This window comes from Saccopteryx leptura, chromosome 1 (assembly GCF_036850995.1).
Source record: "Saccopteryx leptura isolate mSacLep1 chromosome 1, mSacLep1_pri_phased_curated, whole genome shotgun sequence".
Lineage (NCBI taxonomy): Eukaryota > Metazoa > Chordata > Mammalia > Chiroptera > Emballonuridae > Saccopteryx > Saccopteryx leptura.
Genome location: NC_089503.1, coordinates 50,813,058 through 50,832,442, shown reverse-complemented (window position 1 = coordinate 50,832,442; position 19,385 = coordinate 50,813,058). Strand labels below are relative to the sequence as shown.

At 46.3% G+C, this 19,385-nt stretch overlaps 1 pseudogene; it reads right to left on the bottom strand.

Annotated features, from left to right (window-relative positions):
* Positions 1-488: 488 nt before the first annotated feature.
* Positions 489-17,336, bottom strand: LOC136387988 (keratin, type I cytoskeletal 18 pseudogene; annotated as a pseudogene).
* Between the last annotated feature and the right edge of the window lie 2,049 nt (positions 17,337-19,385).

Sequence of the window (19,385 nt, the reverse complement as noted above, 5' to 3'; positions counted from 1 at the left end):
TCAAAACAGACATTTCAAAGGTAAGGCTCACTAGGATTGTAGACTGAAAGCCAAATTTAGTCACCTACCAGAAGAGTTGAGGGCATTTGCACTATCTGCTATTTCCTGTCTTTCAATCCTTTTTTTTTTTTACAGATACAGAGAGAGAGTCAGAGAGAGGGATAGACAGACAGGAACGGAGAGATGAGAAGCATCAATCATTAGTTTTTCGTTGGGCGTTGCAACACCTTAGTTGTTCATTGATTGCTTTCTCATATGTGCCTTGACCACAGGCCTTCAGCAGACCGAGTAACCCCAAGCCTTTTGCTCAAACCAGATGAGCCCGCGCTCAAGCTGGCAACCTTGGGGTCACGAACCTGGGTCTTCAGCATCCCAGTCCAACGTTCTATTCACTGCACCACTGCCTGGTCAGGCCGTTTATTTTTAACGATCTCTAAACTTTTTATTGGCCTCCTGCCCCCACCAAGGAGTACCCCGTTTCTGCTTCCTTAACACCTCAGAATTTTGGTGTCGTTAACCATAGACACCACTTTGCCATCCACAATCATGCAGATGATGGACTTTTGGATGCCTTGCATGGAATTGCTGTTATCCAGGGCATCACCAAATCAAATTCCTCCCCTTCTTCCAGCAGGCAATAGTAGTAGGTAGTGATCTCAGCCTTCTGCTTGACCTAGACTCCTGGGCCTGGTGTTGCCCCTCTGTCCAGATCTGAGTCAGCCCTGACTCCAGGTGCAGCAGGATTCCTGTGTATGCTGTTTCATCTGCATAGCAGTGCATCTCTACGTCTCTCAGACTGTTCTCCAAACTGGCCTTTATATCTCTCATGGAGTCCAGGTCAATCTCCAAGGTCTGAATTGTGTGTCTCAGCTCTGTGAATGTCATCTCAGCAGCTGCTATCTTAGTGGTCTGTGAGGTGGCCACTGTGGGGCTCTCTTCAATCTGCTGGGACCAGTACTTGTCTAGCTCCTCTCAGTTCTTCCAAGCCAGCTCACCATACTGGGCCCAGATGTCTACCATGATCTTGCTGAGGTCCTGAGATTTGGAGGCATCCAACTCCACCATCAAGCCAGAGTTGGCAATTTAGTTTGTAGGCCCTTCATTTCCTGCTCATGGTTCTTCTTCATGAAGAGCAGCTCCTCCTTGAGAACCTCAATCTCTGTCTCCAGCTGCAGCCCCGTGATACTGGTGTCCTCGGTGACCTATTGGAGCCCATTGGTGTCACTTGCCACAGATCGGTGCATGGCCAGCTCTGTCTCATACTTGACTCTGAAGTCATCATCAGCAAGATGGGCACTGTCTGTCAATCTGCAGAATGATGTGCGCATTGTTCACAGAACCTGCAAAAATCTGAGCCCTCATGGTCTTAAAATAATGCCCCCAGTCTCTAACCTGGGATCACTGTTTCTCCAGGTGTTCCCAGATTTTGCTCTCCAGTCTCTGATTATCAGCCTAAGGCTCTTCATCCTTATCAGGTAGGATGCCAGGAGGTCATTCAGGCATTGCGTAGTCTTCTCACTCTGGGTGTCCCCTGTGCCTGCCAGACCCTGGCCATCCCCACAGCCAGGCCCCCAGATCTCCCAGCCACTCCACACGCTGGTGAAGTGGGACACGTAGATACAAAAACCTGAGTCCCAGGCCCTGACTGGTTGGCTCAGTGGTAGAGCGTCGGCCTGGCGTGCAGAAGTCCCGGGTTCGATTCCCGGCCAGGGCACACAGGAGAAGCGCCCATTTGCTTCTCCACCCCTCCCCCTCTCCTTTCTCTCTGTCTCTCTCTTCCCCTCCCGCAGCCGAGGCTCCATTGGAGCAAAAAGATGGCCCGGGCGCTGGGGATGGCTCCTTGGCCTCTGCCCCAGGTGCTAGAGTGGCTCTGGTCGCGGCAGAGTGATGCCCCGGAGGGGCAGAGCATCACCCCCTGGTGGGCGTGCTGGGTGGATCCCGGTCGGGCGCATGCGGTAGTCTGTCTGACTGTCTCTCCCCGTTTCTAGCTTCAGAAAGATACAAAAAATAAAAAGACAAAACAAAACAAAAAAACCCCTGAGTCCCTGGTGCCTGCATAGATGCTGGCCTCACTGCTGCCAGTCTGCGCTGGTGGCTGGATGACTGCATGGAGCTCAGGGACCAGTAGTTTATGAAGAAGTTGGAGCAAGTGCTGAAACTCGTGTTGTTCTGGGAAGAAGGCGAGAAGCTAAGATGCAGATTTGAGCCATAGTCTCTCCATTTTTAGCAGCAAAGAATTTATATCAGAAAGTAGTCCCCCAAAGTACTGACTTTATTAAACTATATTGCCTCTTATTAAAGATTTATGTATTTTTTCCAGTTAGTTTCTTCTTTTTATTTTATTTTTCTTAAATTAGAAACAGAGAGGCAGAAAGACAGACTCCCACATGTGCCCTGACTGAGATCTACCTGGCAAGCCCCCTATGGGCCAATGCTCTTCTCATCTGGGACCACTGCTCCGTTGCCCAGCAACCAAACTAGTTTAGCTCCTGAGGCAAGGCCCTAAAGACATCCTCAGCACCCAGGGCCAACTTGCTCCAACTGAGCCATGGCTGCGGAAGAAGAAGAGGGAGAGAGAGAGGAAAAGGGAGAGGGGGAAAGGTGAAAAACCGGATGGTCGCTTCTGTGTGCCCTGACCAGGAATCGAACCACACACTGGGAGGATGCTCTACCACTTAGCCAACCAGCCAGGACCAGTTAGTTTCTTCTATGATTCAATTTAGTAAATACTACTGAGCATCGGAACTCTGCCATGTACTGTTTGTTATGAAAGGTCCTTCCTTCAAGAACAATCACACTCTCCCACGAGAGAAAGGAAAACGCAAAGTGACTAATAACTCAACTGAGGTTGTAGTACATGTTTTAGTGGCTCTGTGGGAGCCCTAAGAAGTGAATGCTTGGTCCTGACAGAGACTTCATGGAGAATGTTGGGCAAATGAGTTTGTCAAGCCTATATTTTCTGAGTTTGCTCACTTTTATTGTTAAAAATGGCACTGGTTTGAAATTGCTAATTACCTTCTTGCTTGGGAAAGGCCATTGTTATGCTAATATGTGCTAGAGGACAGGTCAGCATGGGCCCAGGTAGTTTTTTTGTGAAGAAGGAGGAAGAAAGAAGCCATTTTTGCAGAGTAAGAATCCAAGATGGCAGGGTACAGAGAGAAGATGTGCAGGTGAGGAACCAAAGGTGACAGACTGGTGGGGGGCCTTTGATTCTAGGAAACCCGAGTGTGTCAGTAGCTTTGTGAGCTCTGAATGAATGGAAGGGAAGTGTTTTCTCCACTGTGTGTGTTTTATTTGCCAGCCAGGTGCGAGGCTAGAATAAAGAAATGGACCACCATTTTTTGACTCCACTGTTTCTTTACTGTCTGTCCAAATCTAATGTGAACCTGCACCTGCATGGCCACGATAGCAGCGGCTTCTGGCCTTACAGAATAATTAGTATTTGAGTTGGGTTTTGAAAGGTGAATTGAATTTCAATAGGACAAAGATGAGGTCTTGGCGAGTTACCTCAGTGGATTAGGGTGTTCTCTTAAAACCGAATGGTTGTGGGTGCAGTTCTCAAGGCACAGAGGGGAAGCAACCAAAGAATGCATGGCTGCCCAACCAGGCAGTGGCACAGTGGATAGAGCATCAGACTGAGACACAGAGGACCCAGGTTCTAAACCCTGAAGTAGCTGGCTTAAGTGCGGGCTCATTGGCTTGAGCGCAGGGTTGCTGGCTTGAGTGTGGGATCATAGATATAATCCCATGGTCACTGGCTTGAGCCCAAGGTCTCTGGCTTGAGCAAGGTGTCACTTGCTCTGCTGTAGCCCTCCCTCCCCCGTCAAGGCACATATAGGAATGCAATCAATGAACAAGCAATCAACGAACAACTAAGATGACACAACAAAGAATTGATGCTTCTCATCTCTCTCCCTTCCTGTCTGTCTGTCCCTACCTGTCCCTCTCTCTTTGTCAAAAGAAAAAAGAAAACAAAAAAAAAAGAATGCACGGCTGAGTGGAACAACAAATGAATGCTTCCCTCCCCCACCCCTCTTTCCCCCTTATTCTCTCTGCTTCTCTAAAAATCAATCAATAAATTAAAAAAAAAAAAAAAAAAAGCCCTGGCTGAATAGCTTGGCTGGTAGGAACATCATCCAGAAGTGCAGAGGTTGTCAATTCGATCCTTGGTCACAGTGCACATACAGGAACAACTTGATGTTCCTGTCTCCCTGCCTCTCCCTTTCTCTCTAAAATAAATAATAAAATAAAATAAAAAGATAAAGAAACCACATTCCAGAGAAAAGAAAATCATAGCAAATCATGCAAGTATAAAAATGGAAGACAAAAAAAAAAAAAGGAAGACATACTTGACCAGGCTGTGGAGCATTGGATAGAGTATTAGAGTGGAACACAGAGGATCCAGGTTCAAAATCCTGAGGTCACCAGCTTGAGCACGGGCTCATCCAGCTTAAGCATGGGCTCACCAGCTTGAGCGCGGGTTTGCTGGCTTGAGCATGGGATCATAGAATGACCCCATGGTGCCTGACCTGTGGTGGCGCAGTGGATAAAGTGTCAACCTGGAAATGCTGAGGTCACCAGTTCGAAACCCTGGGCTTGCCTGGTCAAGGCACATATGGGAGTTGATGCTTCCAGCTCCTCCCCACCTTCTCTCTCTGTCTCTCTCTCCTCTTTCTCTCCCTCTCTGTCTCTCTCTCTCTCCCTTTCTCTCTCCTCTCTAAAATGAATAAATAAAATTAAAAAAAAAAAAAAAGAATGACCCCATGGTCGCTGACTTGAACCCAAAGGTCACTGGCTTGAAGCCCAAGCTTGCTCGTTTAAGCCCAAGGTCACTTGCTTGAGAAAGGGGTCACTCGCTCTGCTGTAGCCCCCTTGATCAAGGCACATATGAGAAAGCAATCAATGAGCAACTAAGGTGCCGCAACGAAGAATTGATGCTTCTCATCTCTCTCCCTTTCTGTCTGTCTGTCCCTATCTGTCCCTACTTCTGTCTCTCCCTCTGTCTCTGTCACACACACACACACACACACACACACACACACACAAAGGAAGACATACCTTGAGAAAGGAATATTCAGAAAGAAAGAGGATGAATATTTGGACAAGGCAGGATTTAAACAAAAAAGTGAAAATGGGCACAAGGCTGACATAAGAATGGGATACCAAGGAAGGAAGCCTAGGAGAGAGAAGAGGATAGGGAACAGAAGACTACAAGACAGCATAATGACTACAGAGAGTATGGATTGCAACAGAAGTTCAATGTGGGAGGGACTGGTGGTTGAAGTTAGAAAATTTAGGACTCTAGAAAGGAAAAATTCAGATTGGGACATTTTGCAGTGTTTGCAGATTATCTAGGGGGGATATTCATCAGGAGAGTATAAATTAGGACCTAAAGCTAAGCAAACTTTATGGCTATGTAGGTCTAATAAGTTTGTAAATATGATATATATGTTTGCTAGCTTATAGTTTGCAAAGGATGTGGGAGCCAGGCTGTAAGCCGGAAATGTCATTATAGCCTAAGGCTTAGTTTTAAGAATAAGCCTGTCTTGCCTGACCAGGTGGTGGCACAGTGGATGGAGCGTTGGGCTGGGATGCGGAGGACCCAGGTTCGAGACCCCGAGGTCGCCGGCTTGAGCGCAGGCTCATCTGGTTTGAGCAAAACTCACTGGCTTGAACCCAAGGTCGCTGGCTCCAGCAAGGGGTTGCTCGATCTGCTGAGGGCCCGCGGTCGGGGCACATGTGAGAAAGCGGTCAATGGACAACTAGGATGTTGCAACACGCAACAAAGGACAAATGATTGATGCTTTTCATCTCTCTCTGTTCCTGTTTGTCTGTCCCTGTCTATCCCTCTCTTTGACTCACTGTCTCTGTAAAATATAAATAAATAAATAAAGTTAAAAAAAAAAAGAATAAGCCTTTCTCACCCTTTTAATACTAAGATCTTCTCAACACTAAGCTTTCCCCCACACTCTTGACTGTTGCATGATGTGGGGTGGTGCACTCTTATGAGAAATCCCATTTATGCCTCAGATAAGTGACTTTGTGTCAGAGACTTCCTTATTTGTATATTGGCTTAAAGGTTTTGATTTCTACACTATAAAATGAGGCAGACCTGGGACTCACTCTCTCTCGGTTCCTGCATTGCAGAGGCCTCCCTGATCCCTTGCCCTCTATGGAAAAAGCAGGTTTTCTGCTTTTCCCTTGGCTTCTCTCGTGGCTTGCCTGTCTTGGTGAGACACCAATTGTAAGAATGAGACGGCACTCGAACTCCAGGTGTGCAGGCTTTATTAGAGGAGAAAGACCTGCCGGGCACTTCTCCGAAAGAAGGGCCCCCAAAACAGACTGAGGCAAAATTTTATAGGGTTGGGAATAGCCTCGAGCAAGGGTGTGCTGGTATGTTCGGCTTTCTGAATACTCCTCCTTGGGGTGATTGACCAGCTTCCTGTAACCCCTCTGTCCCAAGGGCGATTGTCTGGTAATTAAGGGTGGGGTCAGGCAGCCAAGCAGAACAACAAATGAGCAGTTGTAATTCCTGGTAAATTCATGCATCTATCATTTCTCAACTCTGTGGTTACATATAAAAGAAAGGCAGTTATTAATTTTATAATATACGGTGAGGAGTGACGAGGAGAAAGAGGAGAAAAAATTGGAAAATTATTGTTTCTTCTGGAGAGAATTCAAGAAATGAACCTTGCCAAACCTTCCCTTATCCAATTAAGGAGGTCGTCAATTTCCGTGCTGTAAGGTCTGAACCAGGCAATGTCTTCAAAAACTTGAGTGAGGAAGTAAAAAAATTTTGCAAGGTAATAATTGTTAGTTGCTTGCTGTGAGTGTCGATTGAACAGGGTGACATGGTGATACATGGTCTCCTGGATGAGCCTCATGAGACGTGCTGGTCTGGTTCCTCTCGAATGGGAGGACATGTGGAGATTTTTAGAGATGGGGAACCTGTTGGTGTAAGTTTTAGAAGGACTGAGTATGTGTGGTTTAAAAGGAAGGGGGTTTGGAGAATATTCAGGAGGGAACTTCTTGGGCTGAGGGGCGGCTTCTTCCTGCTGTGATCCCTACCTATTTGATATTTCCCTCCTGAAGTTCTCCTTGGGGTATTGGGGAATAGGAGTGTAGGAGCATTTGATTGTAGGTAATCCTAGAGATTTCTCTCATCCAGGCCTGTAGGAACTTGATAAAGAAGAAGGCAAGCATTAAAATTAGGTACAAAATTAGGATTGGTCCTATAATTGGTGCTGGCATTGAGAATAGGGTTTTTCCACCATTGTTCGGAATAGGGGTATATTTATAGGGTTCCAGATTTTTCTGTTTTACGAGGACAGGTTTCAGGGTTGGTGTGTAGGGTTAAGTAGAGTTTTCTATTTTTCTGATTGGCAAAGGTCTGCATGCGGTTCTGTAAGAAACTAGTGAACAAACGTAAGAGGCAGGGTTCAAAAGTTAGAAAAATAAATAGGAGAGTGTGTGGACAGATGAAAGGCAATAGTTAAGACACCTAGTTTATGCAAAAACACTGATTCCATGTTTACAAATTCACTAGGCTTCAGAGAGAGAGAGAGAGAGAGTAGAAATAAGACAGGGCAGTGTGGCCTCACCTGTGGTGGCGCAGTGGATAAAGCGTCGACCTGGAATGCTGAAGTTGCCGGTTCAAAACCCTGGGCTTGCCTGGTCAAGGCACATATGGAAATTGATGCTTCCTGCTCCTCCCCCTGTTCTCTCTCTCTCCCCCCCCCCCTCTCTCCCCTCTCTCTCTAATAAAAATGAATAAATAAAAAAATCTAAAAAATAAAATAAGACAGGGCAGTGTCCAGTCCCCCTGCCCCTAGACCTATTTTTATAGAAATTCTTAAAGCAACAAGAAGAGGAATTACCCGTATAGCTCGTTTGGTCCTTAGATTGACGGGTAGTGTGTACTAGGAATTGAAAGAGGCTCATGAGGTGGGATTAGGTTGATATTTGGGGTGAGATAGATTAGGGTACAGGTTTCTGTCCAATTAGTAGGGAGACACATATAGGTGTTGGTCTCACACAAGTAAAAAGCTTCTGATTGGGTGAGGCAGGTTGAGAGGTGAATAGAGAATAGAAGGACAAGGGGTTGGTTTCATTTCTCTGTTTCTGAGCTCCAGATGGTCAGGATAGAGCAAAGAGTATCCCAATAAGTAGGGAGAATAGAGGATTGTTAGCTAGGGTGACTAACTAAACATTCTTCGAAAACCAGTTTTCTGACTGTTCAAATTCTTTTTTCTTGGTATAAACTTCCTACACTTGCACAAACCTTCTACAACTTACATAAACCTTCAACTTTTATAAACTTTCTTATCCAGAAATAACTGGCTCTCATAACAACTTACTTTTCCTTTTTCTTTTCTTTTCTTTTTTTTTTTTTTACAGAGACAGAGAGAGTCACAGAGAGGGATGGACAGGGACAGACAGACAGGAATGGAGAGATGAGAAGCGTCAATCATTAGTTTTTTGTTGTGCATTGCAACACCTTAGTTGTTCATTGATTGCTTTCTCATATGCGCCTTGACTGTGGGCCTTCAGCAGATTGAGTAACCCCTCGCTCGAGCCAGCAACCTTTGGTCCAAGCTGGTGAGCTTTTGCTCAAACCAGATGAGCCCACGCTCAAGCTGGCGACCTCGGGATCTCGAACCTGGGTCCTCGGCATTTCAGTCCAACCCTCTATCCACTGCGCCACTGCCTGGTCAGACTCCTTTTTCTTTCAAAAGTATTTCCATACCTTATACCTTCTATTATCAAAACCATACAATTCCTTTCTAGTCAGAACTCTTGATTTTAAAATCAAGAGTTTAGTGACAATTAAGTTGGCTTTTGTTTTACCCTAGTTTCCCTTTTCCCAAAGTCTTATAAAAAGAAGTCCTTAGTGAGTTTTTCATACATTCGCCGTATGTAGACCAACCAGCTATTGGTTTGTGGTTGGAGTAGAGCACCCCGTTTTTCTACCTTAGCAGCAGTGGGAGTGGTCAGGATCACGGTGTGTGGACCTGTCCACGTGAAAGTCAGTCCTTGGCTGATATACTTCTGGAAGTGCCTCTTGGACAGTCTCTGAACAGTTTGCTAAGTAACCAGTAAATCCGGTGGTTACGTTTCTTTTACTATTTGATTCATGCAATTTATTCGCCTTGAACCTTTGGGTGCCTGTGGGCACAATGTAGCTTCAAATTAGTTTCTAATTAATACTAGAATGGGCAAGCTAAACCTGGGAAGAATTTTATATAGCAATTTCCTAACACTTGTCCATTATTTTATTAAAGTCTATTTTAAATGTTTATTCTGGAAAATTCCTTTTTCCGTTTTTTTCTATAATTTCCTTATTTTGCTTAGTATTCACTTGGGTATAAACTAAACATTCAGATATTATGCCTTCTGTAATGGATTCTAAGTTTGGTTTTTCTAATTATTTCTTTCTTGTTGGCCAAATCTTTTTCTAATTGGTTTTGAATATATCTTTGGCAATAAGGGTCCCAAGACCCCACTGATTCTGGGTGGCATTTATTCATTTGAATTACTATGTTCCGATTTTGAGGCAGACTGGAAAAATGTACAATTAACAATAAAATTGAATAGCTAATGTTAATAAATACTATAACAAGCATCTTAATACAATAAAATGACTAAAGCCTACTAGATTATTAAACAAAAATAAAATTGTAACTAATATAACAGGATTCAAAATAAAATTCTTACAGTCACAAGTGTTCTTAACATGTTAATGTAATTTCACTAAGTCTGAGAAATGTCCTAAAGAATAGGAGTTACACATATTTAGGAAAAGTCCACAAGGTATTGGAGTTGTGGTCACATTTCTACACTTTGCAGTTAGAGTTTAAGTCCTAGTGACTACTGCTTCTAGCTGGAATTAGCAGCAAGTCCCAGCCTACAATAGGCATGGGGCATTGAGATAAGAGGAATAAAGAAGACACTATACATTAAATAAAGCAATAAAATCAGACTGTCAATACCCACAGTAGAGATCTTTGAGGGATAAATAAAATTTAAATATTCAGGCAAGGCATAGCAGATGGCCCTTGTGTTTACAAGAAATGAGATCAGTTTATCTGCTACTTGGAAGAAATACCTTAGGTTTGTGAATGATGTCCTTGGGCCTTCAGTGGCAATTCCCAACAAGCTGGGCAAGGTCAGGCCACAGGTAGCTGGAGCAGGGCTAGAAGAGACTGAACCCTCCCTCCATGGAGCAATGGGGCAGCTTACCTTCTCGTGTTCCTCTTTCCACAGCAAAGACATGTAAACCGGTGGGGCCAGGAAACCTGGCAGGCTTCAGTTCAATGACCTTTCTTTCCACTCTGGAGCAAGGCCCTGATGAAATTCTATGAAGCCCTTTAGGGTGCTGGAGCCTTTAAAAGCTGGTATTTCCTGACTTCTTTTGGGCCTTATTTGCCTTTTCTGTTACTTCTTAGGCCATTATAGACCTTAAAAACCATGCTCAGAAGATCTCACTGAGGGGCTTGACTAAGAGAACAAAATTGGGAATCCAGTGTTTAAAGAAGCTTATTAGACTGAGGAAAGAAAGGATTTGATTTGTGGAGGTAGGTGGTTGGAGACTGCAGAGGGTCTGAGTTCGATTTAGGGTGAGACCTCAGGTGGTGGGGATTAAGGCGATGCCCAGATAGACTACGGACTAAGAGTGAAGTGGAGCCTTAGCAGAGAAGACAAGATATCCCTTCATGGTGAGGAAGTTAAGAAGGTTGGCAGTATGTCTCCTTGAGGCAGGCAGGGAGGAGCTGCAGAGGAGTAGGTTATTTACATATTGTAAGAGAGTACTAGTTTTGAGATTGCATGCTACTACATTTGGAGTTAATGTTTGCTCAAAGAGGTGTGGGCTGTTTTTGATTCCCTGGGGTAAGACAGTCCATGTAAGTTGCTGGGCTGCATTAGTGACCGGGTAAAGGTAAACAGAAAGTAAGAGTCAGGGTGTAGAGGAATGGTAAAGAAGCATTCTTGAGGTCTAGGACCGTGAAGTGAGTGGTGTTTGAGGGAATGTGTGACAGTAACTTGTAGAGATTAGGGACTACTGGATGGAGGGGAACTATTGCCTCATTGATTAGGTGTAAGTCTTGTACAAGGTGATAAGCCTCTGAAGGTTTTCAAACAGGAAGGATGGGGGTATTGCAGGGAGAGTCCATGGGGATGAGTAAGCCTGGGTAATTATTGGTTTAAGGCCTTAGAAATAGACAGTTACACATTAAACAAAGATTTTACATATAAATTATGAATTTAAATGAGCACACTTTACTTGTTTCAATTAAAATTATGTTAGAGGCCTGACCAGGCAGTGGCAAAGTGGATAGAGTGTCAGACTGGGATGCGGAGGACCCAAGTTCAAGACCCTGAGGTTGCCAGCTTGAGCGCGGGCTCATCTGGTTTGAGCAAAAAGCCCACCAGCTTGAACCCAAAGTCGCTGGCTCCAGCAAGGGGTTACTTGGTCTGCTGAAGGCCTGTGGTCAAGGCACATATGAGAAAGCAATCAATGAACAACTAAGGTGTTGCAACGCGCAATGAAAAACTAATGACTGATGCTTCTCATCTCTCTCTGTTCCTGTCTGTCTGTCCCTGTCTATCCCTCTCTCTGACTCACTCTCTGTCTCTGTAAAAAATAAATTAATTAATTAAAAAATTATGTTAGAGATATTTTCTGACAAAGAGACAAAACAAATTACTCACTCACACAACTTAATAGACAACTGCTTTTTTAAATTTTTTGAGATGGCAGGGAGTTTTCAGCATAGAGGGGAGGAAGAGAGAAAGCAGACGGATGGACAGTGTGAGCAGCTGGATGGGAAGAAGGAGGAGGAGGAGGAGATTAAAGTGCTAGTGGTGGCACCACATGGTCAGAGGAGTCAAAAAGATTTGGAGCTCTGAAGAGAGGGGAGAGGAAGAGGGGTAGTGGAAGTCACAGTCAGTCTCTGAAGAGAGGGAAGGATGGGTCGAAGAAGAAAAAGAGACAGAGCCGCCCATCTGTAAGGAGGGAGGAGGGGTTTAAGAACATAGTGGAGAAGGGAGGGGCCCCTGGCCAGAAGAGGAGGAGAAAGAGAGACTGGTATTTCCAAGTGAATGAGAAACAGGATTTTGCGAAGGGAGGGGGCTTTCTGGAGGGAAGAGACATGAGTGGAAAAGATTTGCAGAGGGACCAGAGAGAGGTCCCGAGAGAGGGGTGCCCCCGGGGGTCAGGCAGGAGGGAGAGAGTTGGGAGTCCACGGAGAAGGAAAGATTAGGAGTGAAGGTTTTAGGTGAGGTTTCTCTGGCCAAAACCGGCCTGTGTGTAGAACAAGTGGTACAGAAATTAAGGACAGGAGAGAAGGGAGAAGAAAAGCCTGTACGTAAGGAATCTCTGATGCCCTCCCCATCCGGTGGCAAAAGTTGTCAAGGCCCGACCAAGCGGTGGCACAGTGGATAGAGTGTCGGACTGGGATGCGGAAGGTCCCAGGTTTGAGACCCCAAGGTCGCCAGCTTGAGCGCGGGCTCATCTGGTTTGATAAAAAAAAAAAAAAGCTCACCAGCTTGGACCTGGACCCAAGGTTGCTAGCTCGAGCAAGGGGTTACTCGGTCTGCTGAAGGCTCACAGTCAAGGCACATATGAGAAAGCAATCAATGAACAACTAAGGTGTCCCAAAGCGCAACGAAAAACTAATGATTGATGCTTCTCATCTCTGTTGCTGTCTGTCTGTCCCTGTCTATCCTTCTCTCTGTCTCTGTAAAAAAAAAAAAAAAAAAGGCCCTGGCTGGTTGGCTCAGTGGTAGAGCGTCGGCCTGGCGTGCAGAAGTCCCGGGTTCGATTCCTGGCCAGGGCACACAGGAGAAGCGCCCATCTGCTTCTCCACCCCTCCCCCTCTTCTTCCTCTCTGTCTCTCTCTTCCCCTCCTGCAGCCAAGGCTCCATTGGAGCAAAGATGGCCAGGGCACTGGGGATGGCTCTGTGGCCTCTGCCTCAGGCACTAGAGTGGCTCTGGTCGCGACATAGCGACACCCCGGATGGGCAGAGCATCGCCCCCTGGTGGGCAGAGCGTCGCCCCCTGGTGGGTGTGCTGGGTGGATCCCGGTCGGGCGCATGCGGGAGTCTGTCTGACTGTCTCTCCCCGTTTCTAGCTTCAGAAAAATGAAAAAAAAAAAAAAGTTGTCAAAGTCTCACAGGATATAGTAATCGAATTTCCCATTTTCAGGCTCGTGGGAGTTGTTGTCTAGTTTATATTGTGGCCAGGCAGTATTGCAAAAGAAAATGGGTAGAAGACAGTGCAACGGGGTTTGGTCAGACAGCTTTGTCTCTGAAGAGCCCAATGTGGAGATTAGTGATCTAGAGAGGGCGTCCCTGTCTCCAATCACAATCTCAAAGGAGAAAGCTCTCCTGGGAAAGCGGAGTCATTCTACCTAGGGGTCGTCACCACTAAGAAGGAACTGAAAGAGAATGTGTAGGGATTTGGCTAAGCACTTAGACTTTTGGAATGTGCTGTCCCTGGGACAGAAAAATGGCAAACCCCTCAAAATGTGAGGCTCATCGGAGAACACCATTTGACGATGGATTAGGGACTTATGGGTCGAATTAAAGCCAACTGGGAGAGGGAAGGGAGAAACTTCTTACCTTTCTCTGGTCCGGCAGGGGTTCGGGACGGGGTTCGGGACAGAGTCGGACTGCTGGTCACTTAACCGTGCTCACCCAGCTGAACAGATCAGGGAGTTAGCCTGGATGAGTTGCTGCTGTCCACTGCTTCCCTGGTTGTAAGTTTGGCCGGCAAGGGGATTGTCCAGGCTGCCGGTACCCCGTCCTGGGTTTCAGCACCAGATGTAAGAATGAGACGGCACTCGAACTCCAGGTGTGCAGGCTTTATTAGAGAAGAAAGACCTGTCGGGGCACTTCTCCAAAAGAAGGGCCCCAAAAGCAGACTGAGGTAAAATTTTATAGGGTTGGGGATAGCCTCAAGCAAGGGTGTGCTGGTATGTTCGGTTTTCTGAATACTCCTCCTTGGGGCGATTGACCAGCTTCCTGGAACCCCTCTGTCCCAAGGGCGATTGTCCGGTAATTAAAGGTGGGGTCAGGCAGCCAAGCGAAACAGCAAAAGGGCAGTTGTAATTCCTGGTAAATTGATGCATCTATCACCAATAAACAGAATGGCCTACCATCCTCCGACTCCACCATTTCTTTACCGTCTACCTGAATTCAATGAGAACCTGCATGTGAATGGCCACGATAGTGGCCCCTGGCCATATACGCTATGAATAATAAATGAGAAAGTCATCTTCCACCTATGATTGAAAAAGGAAATTATGGTAGCAGATGGAGTTATTCAGCAAAGAAGGTAGAGAAAGATGAGGAGATGGCCAAGAACAGAATCTTAGAGGTCACCTGTATAAGGCAAATGGAGAAAACAGTGAAAGATATCAAAAGAGAACTTGTCAGAGAATGAGAACCTATGGAGAGAGGATCACAGAGATTCAAGAAGCCAATGACATTCAACATGGTAAAAATGAATGAAAACTGAATAAAAATCACTAGCTTTGGCAATTAGAAATCAGTGACCTTTGAGGTGGAGGTCTCAATATAGAGCTGTTTGGTTTTTTTTACATGTTGAAGAAAGTACACACCAAAGGCTATCACTACTTTTCTTTTTTTAGATTTGTGTGGAATTTTATTTATATATAATTCTTTAATTTTCTTAATAATTTCAGTTATTGTCTTAATCAACTCTGGTTGCTGTAACAAAATGCCCATAGACTAGGTGGCTTAAACAACAGATATTAGTTTCTCAGAGTTTGGGAGGCTGAGAAGTTCAAGATCAGGGTGCTGGCTGATTCAGTTCCTGGTGTAAACTCTCTTCCAGGTTTGCAAATAGCTACTTTCTTGCTGTGTCTTACCACAGAGAGAGCTCCGGTATCTTTTCTTCTTTTTTGAAAGGCACTAATCCCATCATGGAAGCTCTACCCTCATTACCTCCTTTGAATACTTCACAAATACCTCACATTGAGGATTGGGGTTTCAAAATATAACTTTGGAGGCACAATCAGTCCAAAGCAGTCATGACTCTTTGTAACAAGCAAGAAAATGTCACTCCAAACTATGTAAAGAAAATGTGTTTTGCTAAAGCTTCAGGTAGCCAGAATACAAAGGGAAACAAAACAAAACAAAACAAAACAAAACAAAACAAACAGGATGTGGAAAACCATCATGAATCATGATCCTGATAGTCCTTTTACTTTTTTTTGTTTTTTGGTATTTTTGTATTTTTCCGAAGTTAGAAGCAGGGAGGCAGTCAGACAGACTCCCGTATGCGCCCAACTTGGGTCCACTCGGCATGCCCACCAGGGGGTGATGCTTTGCCCACCTGGGGCGTTGCAGCTGGAGCCATTCTAGAGCCTGAGGCGGGGGCCATGAGCCGTCCTCAGCGCCCGGACCATCTTTGCTCCAGTGGAGGCTTGGCTGCAGGAGGGGAAGAGAGAGATAGAGAGGAAGGAGAGGGGGAGGGGTGGAGAAGCAGATAGGCGTTTCTCCTGTGTGCCCTGATTGGGAATTAAACCCGGGACTTCCACACGCTAAGTGGAAGCAGTCCTTTTACTTCTTTATTCTCTTATTGGAGGAATCAAAGGAGGACAAAAATGCCCAGGCAACTTGATGAAGGAAGTAGCATTTTTTTTTTTTGTATTTTTCTGAAGTTGGAAATGGGGAGGCAGTCAGACTCCCGCATGTGCCCGACCGGGATCCACCCGGCACGCCCACCAGGGGGTGATGCTCTGCCCATCTGGGGTGTCGCTCTGTTGCAACCAGAGCCATTCTAGCACCTGAGGCAGAGGCCACAGAGCCATCCTCAGCGCCCGGGCAAATTTTGCTCCAATGAAGCCTTGGCTGCTGGAGGGGAAGAGAGAGACAGAGAGGAAGGAGAGGGGGAGGGGTGGAGAAGCAGATGGGCGCTTCTCCTGTGTGCCCTGGCTGGGGATCGAACCCGGGACTCCTGCATGCCAGGCCGATGCTCTACCACTGAGCCAACCGGCCAGGGCCAAGGAAGTAGGATTTAATCAGCCAATGGAGCAGCATGCCCCCAACAGAGGCATGCCCCCAACCAAAGTTCGTGCTCTCAGAAGTTAGATTTCTTACATCTTATATATCTTTAAAGCTTTAGCTTTCACATGAAAAATGCCTGATTTCTATGACTTCTTTGTTTGCAGGCCTACATAACTTTCTTGTCTTAGGGAGGGGAAGGGGAGAGGTAGCCTGTTGGTCAAATAAGTTTGTAAATATGATATATATGTTTGCTCGCTTATAGTTTGCATTGGGTGTGGGGGACAAGCTGTAAGCAGGCAGTGTCATTATAGCCTGAGGTGTAGTTAAGACTAAGCCTTTCCTACCCTTGACTGTTGCATGATAGGGGGCGATGCACTCTTATGAGGAATCCCTTTTATGCTTCAGATAAGTGACTTTGTATCAGAGATGTCCTTGTTTGTATATTGGATTAAAGGTTTTGATTTCTACACTTATAAAATAGGGCAGAGGAGAGTAGAAAAAGGTCATGTGGAGGAGAAAAGAAACAGCCAAGATGGCGGAGTACTGAAAGAGAAACTAGTTTGTGCAGAGTTTATGCAGAGAGAAGGAGATGGGGAACAGAGGTGAATAAGTCTGGTGAAGTAGAAACTTTTTTTTTTTTTTTACTACAGAGACAGTGAGAGAGTCAGAGAGAGGGACAGACAGGGACAGACAGACAGGAATGAAGAGAGATGAGAAGCATCAATCATCAGTTTGTTTTTGCTGTTGTTGCGACACCTTAGTTGTTCATTGATTGCTTTCTCATATGTGCCTTGACCGCGGCCTTCAGCAGACCGAGTAACCCCTTGCTTGAGCCATTGACCTTGGGTCCAAGCTGGTGAGCTTTGCTCAAACCAGATGAGTCCATGCTCAAGCTGGCGACCTCAGGGTCTCGAACCTGGGTCCTCCACATCCTAGTCCGATGCTCTATACACTGCGCCACTGCCTGGTCAGGCAGAAACTTTTGATTCTAGAAAACTTGGATAAGTCAGTAGTTTTGTGAGTGCTGAATGAGTGGGTTTTGGAACCCAGTATGTGTTTTTACTTGCCCACCAGGTGCAAGCTAGGATTAAAGCTAATGGCCCACCAGTTCTTGGCTCCATTGTTTCATTACCATCTGTCTGAATCAAATTCAAACCTGCAGGGACCAGGCAGCTGTGATGGTGGCCATGGCTACTGGCTTTACATTTGGCATAGTCTGTGCAGGGTTCAATACAAATCAGTATGGAGCCACCACCACCTTTAAGCGGTGGAGTAGAGGACTGGCTGCTGTTATGGTTCTCCATGGTTGTCCTTTTGGGGGCCGTAGGCTGGCTGACTTTTACAGTCATGCGTGAGGAAACCAAGAGCTCTGTGGAAGAGGCTGCCTGGGACCTGCAAACCGAGCAGTGGAAGGAGCTGGAGCAAACGTGGGAGAAAGAGATGCCGACCCTGGAGCTGGAGCAAGCATCAGAGGAGGCTGACCAGGTTTGCGAGATTCACTTAGAAATGGAGCAGCCACTGGAGAAGGAATCATAGGATCGTGAGTTGCAGATTACCCTGGACATTGTGGAGAGCCAGCAGCAGTGGTAGGCCAGGGCTGAGGCCAGGGTGGCAAGGCCCATGGGGTGGCAGGTGAAGACAGCTAGGAGCTCGAGCCCAGCGGTGGGATCTGGCATTTCCAGCTCCTCTATTGAGAATGAGAAGGCTGAAAATGCTGCCTGCACTCTCCAGAAGGTGAGAGCCCAGCAGCAAGGAGTACCTACTATGCCCCCGGTAGGTCTGCAATTTTGGGACACGAGAGTGGATGTCATCATGTTCTCTGGAGCAGAGATGGAAATGCTGACTGCCATTGCCACATGCTCCTCTTTGAGACAGTGTAAGACCTGCCAGGATGGCAGGGATAAAGGTGGTGTCTGAGGCCCCATGTGCATGGACTGATTCCTGGACTACGACCAGAGTGGGTACGGGCTCCTTTGTTGGATGGACTTATGAATTTTTGACAATTTGAAATACCTTGATGGGGGTAGGGGGAAGCTTTGCTAGAGGTCCTCCCCCTGACCGGGAAGCTGTTCATATGGCTAGAAAGAAGGCCGAGGACGCCTGACCTGTGGTGGCACAGTGGGATAAAGTGTCGACCTGGAACACTGAGGTTGCCGGTTCGAAACCTTGGGCTTGCCTGGTCAAGGTCCATATGGGAATTGGTGCTTCTTGCTCCTCCCCCTTCTCTTTCTCTCTCTCTCTTTCACTCCTCTTTCTCTAAAAATCAATAAATAAAACATTAAAAAAAAAAAAGAAGGTCGAGGAAGAATCATTTGTGCTTTTGGCAAAATGCTCATAGACTGGTGAAATGAACCTTTGTAATTGTTGAAATTGTATGATTTGTCACATTGTTGTAATTTGTGTAATGTGCCTAATTTCCTTGTGCAGGAATACCTGTGCTTTAGATTGTAAGCGAGCAAAAGGGCTGAAATGTTGGTCAAATAAGTTTGTAAATATGATATATATGTTTGCTCGCTTATAGTTTGCATTGGGTGTGGGGGACAGGCTGTAAGCAGGTAGCGTCGTTATAGCCTGAGACTTAATTTTAAGACTAAGCCTTTCCCAGCCCTGGCCGGTTGGCTCAGCGGTAGAGCGTCGGCCTGGTGTGTGGGGGACCCGGGTTCGATTCCCGGCCAGGGCACATAGGAGAAGCACCCATTTGCTTCTCCACCCCCCCCCTCCTTCCTCTCTGTCTCTCTCTTCCCCTCCCGCAGCCGAGGCTCCATTGGAGCAAAGATGGCCCGGGCACTGGGGATGGCTCCTTGGCCTCTGCCCCAGGCGCTAAAGTGGCTCTGGTCGCGGCAGAGCGATGCCCCGGAGGGGCAGAGCATCGCCCCCTGGTGAGCAGAGCTTTGCCCCTGGTGGGCGTGCCGGGTGGATCCCGGTCGGCCATATGCGGGAGTCTGTCTGACTGTCTCTCCCCATTTCCAGCTTCAGAAAAAAAAAAAAAAGACTAAGCCTTTCCCACCCATGACTGTTGCATGATAGGGGGTGATGCACTCTTATGAGGAATCCCACTTATGCCTCAGATAAGTGACTTTGTATCAAAGACGTCCTTGTTTGTATATTGGATTAAAGGTTTTAATTTCTACACTATAAAATGGGGCAGAGGAGAGTAGAGAAAAGTCACCTGGAGGAGAGGAGAAGCAGCCAAGATGGCGGAGTGCTGAAGGAGAAGCCAGTCTGTGCAGAGTTTGTGCAGAGAGAAGGAGATGGGGAACAGAGGTGAATTAGGCTGGTGAGGTAGAAACCTTTGATTCTGGGAAACTTGGATAAGTCAGTGGCTTTGGGAGCCCTGAATGGAAATGAAAGTG